The sequence below is a fragment of the Siphateles boraxobius genome, unplaced genomic scaffold (genome assembly GCF_051911475.1).
Source record: "Siphateles boraxobius isolate OS27281-9 unplaced genomic scaffold, OSU_SipBor_1 56, whole genome shotgun sequence".
NCBI classification, from domain to species: Eukaryota; Metazoa; Chordata; class Actinopteri; order Cypriniformes; family Leuciscidae; genus Siphateles; species Siphateles boraxobius.
The window spans coordinates 12,061,589-12,076,060 of NW_027509182.1; the positions used below are offsets into that span (position 1 = coordinate 12,061,589).

Genomic DNA, 14,472 nt, shown 5'->3' on the forward strand with positions numbered 1-14,472 from the left:
TGCATTTATTATTGCATTATTATTGTATTATTATTGCAAAGTAACAATAATATTCGCAATAACATATAGTTTTACTGAAAAATTAAGTAAACATAATTTCTTAATTTATCCTTGTAACGAAACCTCATTGCTGAACTGCTACTCTCTGCTGTCTCAGGTGACAACATATTTTCCTGTCGGCCACCGTAACTTTTGTTGTTTGCAATTCATAACGTCACCACTAGATGCCGCTAAAAATCACACACTGCACCTTTAAAATAGGGTCCAAAAAATTCTGTCATCGTTTACTCATCCTCACGTCTTTCCAAACTATGATATTCTGCTCAATGTAAGTCTATAGGATGTTTTTGCCAGGTGAAAATCAAAAGTAAGACTTTTTTTCAAGATCATTTATGTTCTTTGTATAAGCATTGCATAGCGAAGGTTAGGGGTTTGATCCAATCACATCAGTTCATCATTAATAATAGAAGTATTGACAATAGCCTTAATTAAACACTAATAATTAATTATAATTAGTAATAATTAATAATTAGTAATTAGAAATAATTAGTTTCTGTAAATTTCGTAAACATTTGTTTAATTGAGCACAGTTTATTAATTTCAATGCAAATATAGATGCCTTGAAATACAGTAATTATTATTGATATACAAACAGCACCATCTCAGTCATAGTTGAACTAATTCACCCCTCAAATATCACATGAACAAGGTGCATAAAACGAGGAAAGCTCAAATATCACATCCTCTTTTAACAGTAACTTGCATTTGTTGATAGAAAAGAGATATTTTTATACTAAAATATAAAATGCATTGGATAGTAGATCATACATTACTGTGTCTGGGTTCGTAATGAAGTACTGAATAATAATAAAAATCACGCACAAAAAATACATTTACATTTTGTAGTTGGTATACTGTATACACAGTCATTGTGACTTTTGTGCTAGAGTGATATAATTAATACAATTAAATGAGTTTTTAATGTGTGTACAAAATGTTGCTGATATTTTCATGCTCATCATTCCTCCTTGATATTTGTTGATATGGCTCAGAATGAACACCGGGTTGTGCTCTCAGTTTGGTCCACTAAGTGGCGTTTTTTTTGCTCTTTAAGCAGTTTAAAGAGTATTTATCCAGACAAGCTCTTTTAAGAACACATGTTTATGTGCATGCCTGTCAATGCAAGCAAGTGCGAGTTCTGTTGATCCAATTTAAATAGAAACAAGTATATACCATATCTAGCTTTTCTACATACTTTATACTGTGCATTACTGAAGACAGAGATACGTTCCTCATCCTCCTTAATGAAACCACTGCAGGTTAATGTTTCTTTTGCTTTCATCTCTTATTTTTCTGTTATGCCTTTTTATTTTTTTGCCTTTTGCTCAACGCTTTTGAGTAGTAGCGTTTTTGAGTTTTGTTTGGCACATAAAGTTGCACACATCTAGACAGGTGCATACTGATCATAGGTCAAGGGTCTAGCGATGGCATTTTTCTGTTTATTTACAGTGCAATGTTAAAAACTACAGGATAAACAATATCAATTGACAACAGCTTGAACTTCCACTCATTTTAAACTCGAGGTAACACAAGCAAAACCATAACTGTGCATCAGACTAAAATTAATTGTCAATGAAACACTATTTTGAGTCAGTTCTGTTACATGTATTGATCAAACGGATTAGCAAAATGGTCTGGATTAGAATCATTTGGACAGCTTAATTGTTTGAAAGGGTTTCGCGCTTTGTAAAACTGTAGCACAATACTGATAACAAAAAGATTACTGTGGTAAAAGTGAATTTTCAGCTACAGTTGACTGAAACAAATCTGCAAAAAACATTTTATAGCGTGTACAATGTAAAAGTATAATTTATTGCCATGGTAGGTACAGTATTTATTAATGTAGCTTTGTAGTACCACCTGATGCTGTCACTGTAACATGATACTGCTATATGATGTTTTTTTAGTTAATAGTGACTATGATGTACTTTAGTCATAGTACTATGATAGTAAAATGTAAAAAATGGTGCTCTCAACAAATGTATTGGTGCTGATTTTGATTAATGGAAGAAAAAAAAAGTCATCACCTCGACAAGGAGACATGCAAGATAAGAGTGCATGATGGGAAGTATTTGTTCTAGTAGCTACTAATGAAAAGTGTGTGTGATTGATTCAAAGAGAGTGAATGAGGTGAATGATTCAAAGTGAGTGAATGAGGTGAATGATTTAAAGTGAGTGAATGAGGTGAATGATTCAAAGTGAGTGAATGAGGTGAATGATTCAAAGTGAGTGAAGGAGGTGAATGATTTAAAGAGAGTGAATAAGGTGAATGATTTAAAGACTCACTCAAAATGTCAGTCTCTTGTTGCCTACTGGCTTAACAATGTAACTTGCAGAAGTGACCATCGAAAAATCCTCACCACTAATGCACAGACCACTGACAGCCTGTCTGAGACAAGCAGACACAAACAGTTTGGCGTCCCGTGAGGCCAGTCAAATTCGAGGAAATATCAGAGAAGGAGAACTGTATCCCACTAAATGCTTTTGATGACTGTTTACATTGTCTCATACAGTTCAAAATGAATCTTTCTTTATGTTCCTGCTTGCACCGTTACTGTAAACTTACGGTACCTACAGTAAGTTTAAACTCTCTGCGGTAGGTGGTAAAACTACATCCTTTAAGAAACCACATTAAAAACGTCTCGGGTTACGACTGTAACCCTTGACCGGCTTGGCCTAAACAACTTTTTGTGCAAATGGTTGTTGGACTTTCTTATCGGAAGACCACAGGCAATTCGGGTCGGTATCAACACATCCAGTACGATCACGTTAAACACAGGGACTCCCCAAGGATGTGTTCTCAGCCCCCTGCTTTTCACTCTGCTAACCCATGACTGTTCACCAATGTACAGCACAAATCACTTCATAAAGTTTGCGGACGATACAACTGTGGTGGGTCTCATCAACAACAACAACGATGAGACAAACTACAGAAATTAAGTGTGCCAACTGGCCAGGTGGTGCAGCAAAAACAATCTCTCTCTAAATGTAGAGAAAACAAAGGATATTATTGTGGACTTTCGGAGAACTCACACCAGCACCCTTCTCTGACCATCAATAGTGCTGCTGTGGAGAGAGTAAGCAGCACCAAGTTTCTGGGTGTGCACATAACAGAGGACCTCTCCTGGTCTACCAATACTGCATCACTGGCTGAGGCCGGAGACACACTGGCTGCGTGACGTGAGCGTGACGTTTCTGTTGCGTGTCAGCTGCGTTGCGTTTTCTGTGTCTTTGGACGCCAGAAACGTGTCTGACGCGGCGCTGCTGCTAGGTGACGTACAGGGAGGGCTATCTAGGGACATAGGCGCCGTTTATATATATATATATATATATATATATATATATAAATATATATGTTTATATAAACATAAATATATAGCCTACTGATACAGCAAAGACAACGTCAGCAGTATAAACGGCAAAATAGGCTACAGAATATTTCATTCTGTATTGACAGGTGTTTGAAATCGATAATTATTTTTATTTTTTTAATAATATTTATATCTGCATTTATTTCAAAACCTATAGACTTTAAAACATAAAAATGTCATTTATTAATATGTATTCGCGTCAAAATGACATATACACATCTTTTCCTATTCTATTTTGCCTGGCTTCCAACACGCTTGCGTGTCCATGAAAAATAGGCGTCGGTTCTATTTCTAGCATGCACGTGTTTTCGGCGCGGCTTGAGCATGGGAGCCGAAACATGGGAGCCGAAATAAAAACGGACACGCCACGCAGCCAGTGTGTCCCCGGCCTAAGAAAGCCCAACAGTGCCTTTATTTCCTACACAAACTGAGGAGAGTTAGAGCCCCGGCACCCATTATGTGCTCATTCTATCGGGGGACCATTGAAAGCATCCTGACCGGCTGCATCACTGTGTGGTTTGGTAACTGCACCACTCACAACCAGAAAGTGCTGCAGTGCATAGTAAATGCAGCAGGAAAGATAATCGGTGCCACACTATTTTCCCTAAATGACATTTACAATGCCCGATTAACCAAAAAAGCACTCAGCATAGCTGGTGATCCCACCCACCCCTCACACGGCTTCTTTAGTCTACTGCCATCAGGGAGGAGGTTTCAGAGCCTGCAGGCCCGAACCACTAGACTGAAGAACAGCTTCATCCACCAGGCTGTCAGGAAGTTGAACTCTCTTCCCTCTTAGCTCTTAGCCCTTCCCTCAGATGCACTGAGCTGTGACTTCTTGCCCCAATAGCGAATGGGCACACGTGCGCATACACACACACATGCACATGCACACACATGCACATGCACACACACACAATGCACCAGGCACACCGTTTACAATTGCTGCTCTCTCTCTTTCTTTTTGCATACTGTTTGCACTTTTTAATGGAAACCTATATAAATTATCATGTGCCTGATGTTCTTTTAAATGCTTGTATTGTGATTTATATATATTTTTAATACTTGTGTGTGTTGTGTTAGGGTTTTTACACCATGTGTCTGAGGGAAACGGAATTTCAATCCTCTGTATGTCCTGTACATGTAGTAGAATTGACAATATGGATGTGTCTGTCGAAACGGCTTTCCGGTGACATGACTCTCCCAACACGGGCCCTTGGGACAGAAACCACGGTTTCTTCCACATTGATAGGGAACGAAGGCATCTGCGCGTAACAATTATTATGCGGAACGGATCTCCCCTCGGAGAAAACCCCTTGGTTTTCAACGACCACTGTAGGGCCCTTATTTGCTGCTGCCATGAGCCCTAACACTCACTGAAAATGTTTCACAGTGATGGCTTGGCATAGCTTTATCCTGGTCAGCGTGGCCAGGATGGACTCGATCCGTGCAGGAGACAACTGTGCCCGTACCGTCACCGAGTCCCAAACCACTCCCAGGAACGTAGTACTCGTAGAACGCTCTTGTTCGTGTTGAGTCTCAACCCCAAGCCCTGAATATGGCCAAGGACGACATCTCGATGCCAAACTGCCAGATCTCGAGACTGGGCCAGAATGAGCCAGTCGTCGATGTAGTTTAGCACACGGATGCCCTGGAGCTTCAGCGGGGGCAGAGCTGCATCCATGCACTTGGTGAATGTGCGAGGGGAGAGTGATAGGCCGAATGGAAGAACCCGATACTGGTACGCTTTGCCCTCCAAAAGCAAACCTCAGGAACTTCCTGTGAGAGGGAAGGATGGAGACGTGGAAGTATGCGTCCTTCAGATCTATCGTCACACACTCATGGGGGCGACCCTCAGAGGTCCCATAGCAGTTAGGACCTCTTTCCCTTCGCCTTCCTGGCCTGAAGACGGTTCTCAAATCCGCCTTCTCAGGAGGCTGCGGGTGGGAGCGCCGTCTAGAGTCCTAAGCTCTCCTTTTGGCCCTGCAGATACGAGAAGCTTGATGACGGCTGAGCCCTCCTGGACCTCGAGCGCCGAGGGATATATTGTCTGAAAGCTGCGATCTGTTTCTTTGCTTCCTGGAACCTGTCAATGACCATATTAACCGCATCGCCGAACAGCCCGGTCGTAGAAACAGGGGCGTCAAGAAGGAAGGCCCTATCTTTCTCTTTAATGCCAGAAAGATTAAGCCACAGATGCCTCTCCGTGGCTACCAGAGCTGCCATGGAGCGGGCCGTCTCCTTGGTAACCCGGAGAGACAGATCTGTGGCTCTACGCAATTCAGCAATATCATCTGGGGTTGGACCCTCGCATTCATCGAGGTCCCTTAACAGGTCGGCCTGGTACGCCTGCAAAATAGCCATGGTGTGCAGGCTCGGACCTGCCCGGCCCGCCGCCATATATGCTCTGCCCACTAAGCCAGATGCCATGCGACAGGGCTTAGAAGGCAGCGCCGGGGCTGTAAGAGATGATGGCTAAATAGCTGGCCAAAGGTTCTTCGACATGGACTAGTTTTATTCATACTTCAGACGCGTTACGCTAAGGGGCGGTTCCCCAAAGCGTCATATCGACGCAGTTCGAGTTCCCTCGAAAGGGAACTAATTTTTTGCCACATTGTTTTTTTGGTAACACTTAAAGGGTTAGTTCACCCAAAATTAAAATTCTTTCATTGATTACTCACCATCTTGTTGTTCCAAACCTGTAAGACTTTCGTTCATCTTCAGAACACAAATGAAGATATTTTTGATGAAATCTGAGAGCTTTCTGTCCCTTTATTAACAGTTATGCAACCACCACATTGTTGCTTCAAAAAGTTCATAAAGAGATCGTGAAACTAATCCATATGAATTGAGCAGTTTAGTCTAAATTTTCTGAAGAGACAAACTCACTTTATATGATGAACAGATTTGATTTAGGCTTTTATATGCATATAAACAATTAATTTATAACTTTATGTATAGTGCATTGCAAAGATATTCATAATGCTATATAATATATAATGCTATATATAATGCATTATATCTTTTCATAAACAATTGTAACCAAAGTTAAATTGCATTATAATATTTGCAAACTCCTTTCTACATATAGGTTGTTTGTCATGTGTTTTAATGCATTATAGATTTTAAAGTTGTGTTCAATTACTAGATAAGTATTATAATGCATTATAACTTGTTACAACTATTCATGAGATCATACAAAAGGTGCAATAAAAGGCATAATTAATTCACTAAAATACTTTTATAAACTTATTTATAACTTAAAGACTTTTAAGTCTTTTTATTTAATAGGCTATGCGTTTCCTATTTAATAGACTCCTTTTCTGTTTTGATCATGCATATGACCAGCAGGCCCAGTAACTGAACAGAAAGTGTTTTATTTCCTCAAACTTTTGAATCATCAGGTTCATTACAGTTATGCACGCAAAATAATGTCAACCATTTGATCTGAAATATTTCAGCAGAAATCTCAAGCCTGATCCAGCAGTGAACTGTGTTCCATGTCCTGCTTTATGCTTTTCTTTTAGTCCATTTTGAAGTGAATCTACACTTTTCATTCAAATCTATAGGCTAACTAAGTGAAATCTTTCAATATAAATTGCTGCTATTATGACATATCTGCACTTAAAAATATGGACAACTAAATATAGGTGGTAAATTTTCATTTGCCGGAATAAAAGTAATAGAATAAATTTCCCTTTCAAATAGATCCCTTGTACTGGGATTCTGATTTGGTATTATTGAATATTAAGTATTCAAATAAATTGTCAAAAACACAATTTAAATTTATATAAAAATGCTACCGAAAAGTGAATCTGTGAATTATATCCTCCCCCCTTATACCCTACCCATTAAAACCAAGTCATATCAAAATGTGCTTTTTTGTTATTAATAACAGTTCTTCAGCCATTATTATTTATAGTCATTATTAATAGCCACATTTTCAGAAATTGGTGCAATCACCAATCCAGTGCATGCGATCTCCTGTCTTATACACGTCAATGCAAGTGTCTCAGACGGCTCATGAATGAAAATCTCCACTAATGCAGTGGCTCGTAACTCACTTCTGGCTCTGCTGTTCACTTAAGAAAACAAAAGCCACAGAAGAAGTGCAACAGTGATGACAGTCCGCTCTCAGCACTTTCTCAGCCATAGCCGGTTTCTGTAGGCCTGTGTCTGGTGCATAATGAGACTATAAATATCCTGAATGGACACATGATCCTGTGTCTGTCTGCGCATGCATCTGGAGGAAATGTGTCTAAATGAATGTCTTCCTGGGAGAGGATGATGTTTAGCAGTGGAGTAAGGTCAAATGACACGCAATTTCATTATGTCTCAGAAACACAAGGCAAAAGGCAACACTTTCCTTGTATTGATGGTCATTTATTAAACAAGGTCAATGTTGGATATATTGTATACCTAGTATATAGAAGGACACATTTTGATGTGAAAAATGAGTAAATAACCTTTTTAAAGTAAAGTTTGGGCTAAGTAAGTTGTTAACTTAATACTCTCATTCATGCATTACATTAATCAAAAGTAACAAAGACATAATGTTACAAAGATTTATATTTCAAATAGAGTAAATGTTGTTCTTTTTAATTTTCTATTAATCTAAGAGTCCTGAAAAACTGTTTTACAGTTTCCACAAGCACGAAGCAGCATAACTGTTTTCAACATTGATAATAATCATAAATGTTTCTTGTGCAGCAAATCATCATATTAGAATGATTTATGTAGGATCAGGTGACACTGAAGACTGGAGTAATGATGCCTATGGAGGAGTGATCCAGCTCTCAGATTTAATCAAAAATATCTTAATTTGTGTCCCAAAGATGAACGAAGGTCTAACGGGGTTGGAACAACATGAGGGAGAGTAAATACTGACAGAATTTTCATTTTTGGGTGAACTATCCCTTTAAAATCACTCGCTGAGACGATGTTTCATGAGGATTGTTCTGAGGTATTGCCGGGCAAAAATATTCTGGACTATATTTTCGGTTTGTATGTGTGGACAGGAATTGGATCAAGAGGGGCAAAGGAAAAGAAGGAGGCGTTAAATATTATATATATTATATAAGTGAACAGATTTTGCAAGCCTGTATACATTACAGTGAAAGAGCGTGTGTGCGGTTCTGACATCGACATCAACCTTTTCAGATGATTCAGATACTGTAGGTTGTGTTACAGTAACAGTGTATAGGAGTGTGGTGGAGGGTTTTGCAGAGTGTTGTGAGTTGAATCACCTCCATCTTTACATCAGAAAGATCTTGAACTCGAGATTTCAGGAGTCAGAAGATCCTGCTAAACTCAGTCAGCTTCAGAAGATGAACATGGACATCGCTGAGAGTAAATGTGCATTGACAATAAACTGGACTAACAATACAGAGTTTCTATACACTGAAAAAAGTGCATTTTTATATTGACTTGTCAAAAATCATGGTTTCCAATTTAAACCTGTTAAAACAAATGAATCTTCGCCATAGAAAAAAAAACACCACCATGTTATAATTATGAATTACATACTGGCTAGCTTTAAGTGTCATGTTAACCCTCCGGTGTTTTTTTGTGTTTTTTTTTTTGTGGGAAAACACACACACACACACACACTCACACACACACTCTTGTCACACACACACACACACACACACACACACACACACACACACACACACACACACACACACACACACACACACACACACACATACACACACACACGCACACACACACACACACACACACTGCAGAAAATATTGTGATTTTTTTTTTCTGGGTTATTTTTTTTTTTAGCACATACTGTAACAGAAAATATGATGCACATTTGAAAAAGACATCACATTAAACATTAAGGTCTTTGAAAGTTGTATTTATAGTAAGTAAACTAAATTACAGTAAACAGTGACTAACAAAATGTTTATACTTTTATAATCAAGTTAAAATTCTACTTCCTTGTTATAGCTAATTTAGCTTTTATTTATGATGAAATGTTATTTGTTTATGACAAAAGTTAAAAATTATTATATTGACCTACATTAAGTAACATTTTGGGTTATGTCTAAAGAAAAATAATTGATTACTTATGGTATTTGTAGGTTGACCTTGGTTGCTGGTTCCTGGCAGTGTCTTAAAGGGTTAGTTCACCTAAAAATGCCCCGAAATGTCTCTTTTAAATTTCTCGTTTTAGACTTGTAATTCGTGAACGGTTTTCTGTTTTGCTCTCTCCTCTCCAGAGGTCAAACATCGTCACAGCAAATCAGTGCGTACGGCCGTCTGCCGGAAGCTACTTATTATAGCTAATATATATTTAAATATGACAAAAACCCATCAATTCGCTTCAGAAAGCCTTTATTAAACCCGTGAAGCCATATGGATTATTTTTTTTATGATGGATGGATTAATTTATTTGGGCTTCAAAATCTCGCCTATTCATTCCCATTATAAAGCTTTGGAAGAGTCAGGATATATATTTTTTTAAATATAACTCCGATTGTGTTCGTCTGAAAGAAGATACTCAAATACACCTAGGATGGCTTGAGGGTGTGTAAATCATGGTATAATTGTCATTTTTGGTGAACTATCCCTTTAACGTGGCAAGAAAAAACAATCAACAGAGCCTTCAGGCTACAGCCCGGATCATCTGGTGCTTGTTTTGACCCACAGAGGGAGCTGTCGTCATGTTTTACACTGATTATTGTTCTGCACTTAACAAACCCGAACCCCATTTCAATGGATGGAAGAATGACTTGAAGCTATTTGTGAAATCTCTTCGGTGGATGATGGATAGAAATGCCCTCAAACTACTTTCCGTATTGGATTTGTTTATGTTATTGAACTAAGACCCTCACCCCCTTTTATTTAGGGTGTTTTTTTTTGTTTTTTTGTTCTATGTGATCTATCAACACAAATACAAATGTATGATTGTTGATTTATGCCTCAATTGTTTTTACTTGAATTATCTATATTAATAATAAAAAAAAGTTAACAAACGTGAGTGAATGACCTTCAGAATTTTTTGAGCTTTAGTTTGAGTAACGTGATTGAGTTTGATATACTATACTGTCAAACCAAAATTTATTCACGTTCAACATTTTTATAGATTTTACTGGTAGTCCACTGTATGAAGTATTTTTGGGTATAATGTCACAGTTTACTTTATTTTGCTGCTCTCACTTACATAAATGAAATATAGTGCCCTGCACCCACTAGTATAAAAATATAACAAATTATGGTCCCACTTTATATTAAGTGGCTTTAAGTACGATGTACTTACATCAAAAAATAAGTACAATGTACTTATTGTGTTCAGGTTGTATTGTAAAACACTTTTGCTGCTATTGAGGAGTGATACGGGTAAGTTTATGGTCAGGTGTGTGTGATACGGGTAAGGTTAGGGTCAGGTGTGTGTGATACGGGTAAGGTTAGGGTCAGGTGTGTGATACGGGTAAGGTTAGGGTCAGGTGTGTGTGATACTGGTAAGGTTAGGGTCAGGTGTGTGTGATACGGGTAAGGTTAGGGCCAGGTGTGTGTGATACGGGTTAGGTTGGGGTCAGGTGTGTGATACGGGTAAGGTTAGGGTCAGGTGTGTGTGATACGGGTAAGGTTAGGGTCAGGTGTGTGTGATACGGGTAAGGTTAGGGTCAGGTGTGTGATACGGCTGAGGTTAGGGTCAGGTGTGTGTGATACGGCTGAGGTTAGGGTCAGGTGTGTGTGATACGGGTAAGGTTAGGGTCAGGTGTGTGTGATACGGGGTAAGGTTAGGGTCAGGTGTGTGTGATACGGGTAAGGTTGGGGTCAGGTGTGTGTGATACGGGTAAGGTTAGGGTCAGGTGTGTGTGATACGGGTAAGGTTGGGGTCAGGTGTGTGATACGGGTAAGGTTAGGGTCAGGTGTGTGTGATACGGGTAAGGTTGGGGTCAGGTGTGTGTGATACGGGTAAGGTTAGGGTCAGGTGTGTGTGATACGGGTAAGGTTGGGGTCAGGTGTGTGATACGGGTAAGGTTAGGGTCAGGTGTGTGTGATACGGGTAAGGTTGGGGTCAGGTGTGTGTGATACGGGTAAGGTTTGGGGCAGGTGTGTGATACGGCTGAGGTTAGGGTCAGGTGTGTGTGATACGGCTGAGGTTAGGGTCAGGTGTGTGTGATACGGGTAAGGTTAGGGTCAGGTGTGTGTGATACGGGTAAGGTTAGGGTCAGGTGTGTGTGATACGGGTAAGGTTAGGGTCAGGTGTGTGTGATACGGCTGAGGTTAGAGTCAGGTGTATTTGATACGGGTAAGGTTAGGGTCAGGTGTGTGTGATACGGGGTAAGGTTAGGGTCAGGTGTGTGTGATTGGGTAAGGTTAGGGTCAGGTGTGTGTTATACGGGTAAGGTTAGGGTCAGGTGTGTGATACGGGTAAGGTTAGGGTCAGGTGTGTGTGACACTGGTAAGGTTAGAGTCAGGTGTGTGTGATACGGGTAAGGTTAGGGTCAGGTGTGTGTGATACGGGTAAGGTTAGGGTCAGGTGTGTGTGATACTGGTAAGGTTGGGGTCAGGTGTTTGATACGGGTAAGGTTAGGGTCAGGTGTGTGTGATACGGGTAAGGTTGGGGTCAGGTGTGTGTGATACGGGTAAGGTTAGGGTCAGGTGTGTGATACGGCTGAGGTTAGGGTCAGGTGTGTGTGATACGGCTGAGGTTAGGGTCAGGTGTGTGTTATACGGGTAAGGTTAGGGTCAGGTGTGTGTGATACGGGGTAAGGTTAGGGTCAGGTGTGTGTGATACGGGTAAGGTTAGGGTCAGGTGTGTGTGATACGGGGTAAGGTTAGGGTCAGGTGTGTGTGATACGGAGTAAGGTTAGGGTCAGGTGTGTGTTATACGGGTAAGGTTAGGGTCAGGTGTGTGTGATACTGGTAAGGTTAGGGTCAGGTCTGTGTGATACGGGGTAAGGTTAGGGTCAGGTGTGTGTGATACGGGGAAGGTTATGGTCAGGTGTGTGTGATACGGGTAAGGTTGGGGTCAGGTGTGTGTGATACGGGTAAGGTTAGGGTCAGGTGTGTGTGATACGGGTAAGGTTGGGGTCAGGTGTGTGATACGGGTAAGGTTAGGGTCAGGTGTGTGTGATACGGGTAAGGTTGGGGTCAGGTGTGTGTGATACGGGTAAGGTTGGGGTCAGGTGTGTGTGATACGGGTAAGGTTTGGGGCAGGTGTGTGATACGGCTGAGGTTAGGGTCAGGTGTGTGTGATACGGCTGAGGTTAGGGTCAGGTGTGTGTGATACGGGTAAGGTTAGGGTCAGGTGTGTGTGATACGGGTAAGGTTAGGGTCAGGTGTGTGTGATACGGGTAAGGTTAGGGTCAGGTGTGTGTGATACGGCTGAGGTTAGAGTCAGGTGTATTTGATACGGGTAAGGTTAGGGTCAGGTGTGTGTGATACGGGGTAAGGTTAGGGTCAGGTGTGTGTGATTGGGTAAGGTTAGGGTCAGGTGTGTGTTATACGGGTAAGGTTAGGGTCAGGTGTGTGATACGGGTAAGGTTAGGGTCAGGTGTGTGTGACACTGGTAAGGTTAGAGTCAGGTGTGTGTGATACGGGTAAGGTTAGGGTCAGGTGTGTGTGATACGGGTAAGGTTAGGGTCAGGTGTGTGTGATACTGGTAAGGTTGGGGTCAGGTGTTTGATACGGGTAAGGTTAGGGTCAGGTGTGTGTGATACGGGTAAGGTTGGGGTCAGGTGTGTGTGATACGGGTAAGGTTAGGGTCAGGTGTGTGATACGGCTGAGGTTAGGGTCAGGTGTGTGTGATACGGCTGAGGTTAGGGTCAGGTGTGTGTTATACGGGTAAGGTTAGGGTCAGGTGTGTGTGATACGGGGTAAGGTTAGGGTCAGGTGTGTGTGATACGGGTAAGGTTAGGGTCAGGTGTGTGTGATACGGGGTAAGGTTAGGGTCAGGTGTGTGTGATACGGAGTAAGGTTAGGGTCAGGTGTGTGTTATACGGGTAAGGTTAGGGTCAGGTGTGTGTGATACTGGTAAGGTTAGGGTCAGGTCTGTGTGATACGGGGTAAGGTTAGGGTCAGGTGTGTGTGATACGGGGAAGGTTATGGTCAGGTGTGTGTGATACGGGTAAGGTTGGGGTCAGGTGTGTGTGATACGGGTAAGGTTAGGGTCAGGTGTGTGTGATACGGGTGAGGTTAGGGTCAGGTGTGTGTGATACGGCTGAGGTTAGGGTCAGGTGTGTGTGATACGGGTAAGGTTAGGGTCAGGTGTGTGTGATACGGGTAAGGTTAGGGTCAGGTGTGTGTGATACGGGTAAGGTTAGGGTCAGGTGTGTGTGATACGGCTGAGGTTAGAGTCAGGTGTATTTGATACGGGTAAGGTTAGGGTCAGGTGTGTGTGATACGGGGTAAGGTTAGGGTCAGGTGTGTGTGATTGGGTAAGGTTAGGGTCAGGTGTGTGTTATACGGGTAAGGTTAGGGTCAGGTGTGTGATACGGGTAAGGTTAGGGTCAGGTGTGTGTGACACTGGTAAGGTTAGAGTCAGGTGTGTGTGATACGGGTAAGGTTAGGGTCAGGTGTGTGTGATACGGGTAAGGTTAGGGTCAGGTGTGTGTGATACTGGTAAGGTTGGGGTCAGGTGTTTGATACGGGTAAGGTTAGGGTCAGGTGTGTGTGATACGGGTAAGGTTGGGGTCAGGTGTGTGTGATACGGGTAAGGTTAGGGTCAGGTGTGTGATACGGCTGAGGTTAGGGTCAGGTGTGTGTGATACGGCTGAGGTTAGGGTCAGGTGTGTGTTATACGGGTAAGGTTAGGGTCAGGTGTGTGTGATACGGGGTAAGGTTAGGGTCAGGTGTGTGTGATACGGGTAAGGTTAGGGTCAGGTGTGTGTGATACGGGGTAAGGTTAGGGTCAGGTGTGTGTGATACGGAGTAAGGTTAGGGTCAGGTGTGTGTTATACGGGTAAGGTTAGGGTCAGGTGTGTGTGATACTGGTAAGGTTAGGGTCAGGTCTGTGTGATACGGGGTAAGGTTAGGGTCAGGTGTGTGTGATACGGGGAAGGTTATGGTCAGGTGT

General features: G+C 41.6%; 1 protein-coding gene and 1 long non-coding RNA gene across 6 annotated transcripts in view; one reads left to right on the plus strand and one right to left on the minus strand.

The window, feature by feature from the left end:
• The window catches only part of rgs3a (regulator of G protein signaling 3a), a 201,527-nt gene that overhangs the window by 140,388 nt on the left and 46,667 nt on the right, over positions 1-14,472 (plus strand). The window lies entirely within an intron of this gene.
• Positions 1-14,472, minus strand: part of LOC143715133 (uncharacterized) — a 251,763-nt gene that overhangs the window by 92,970 nt on the left and 144,321 nt on the right. The gene's annotated exons all lie outside the window — the stretch shown is intronic.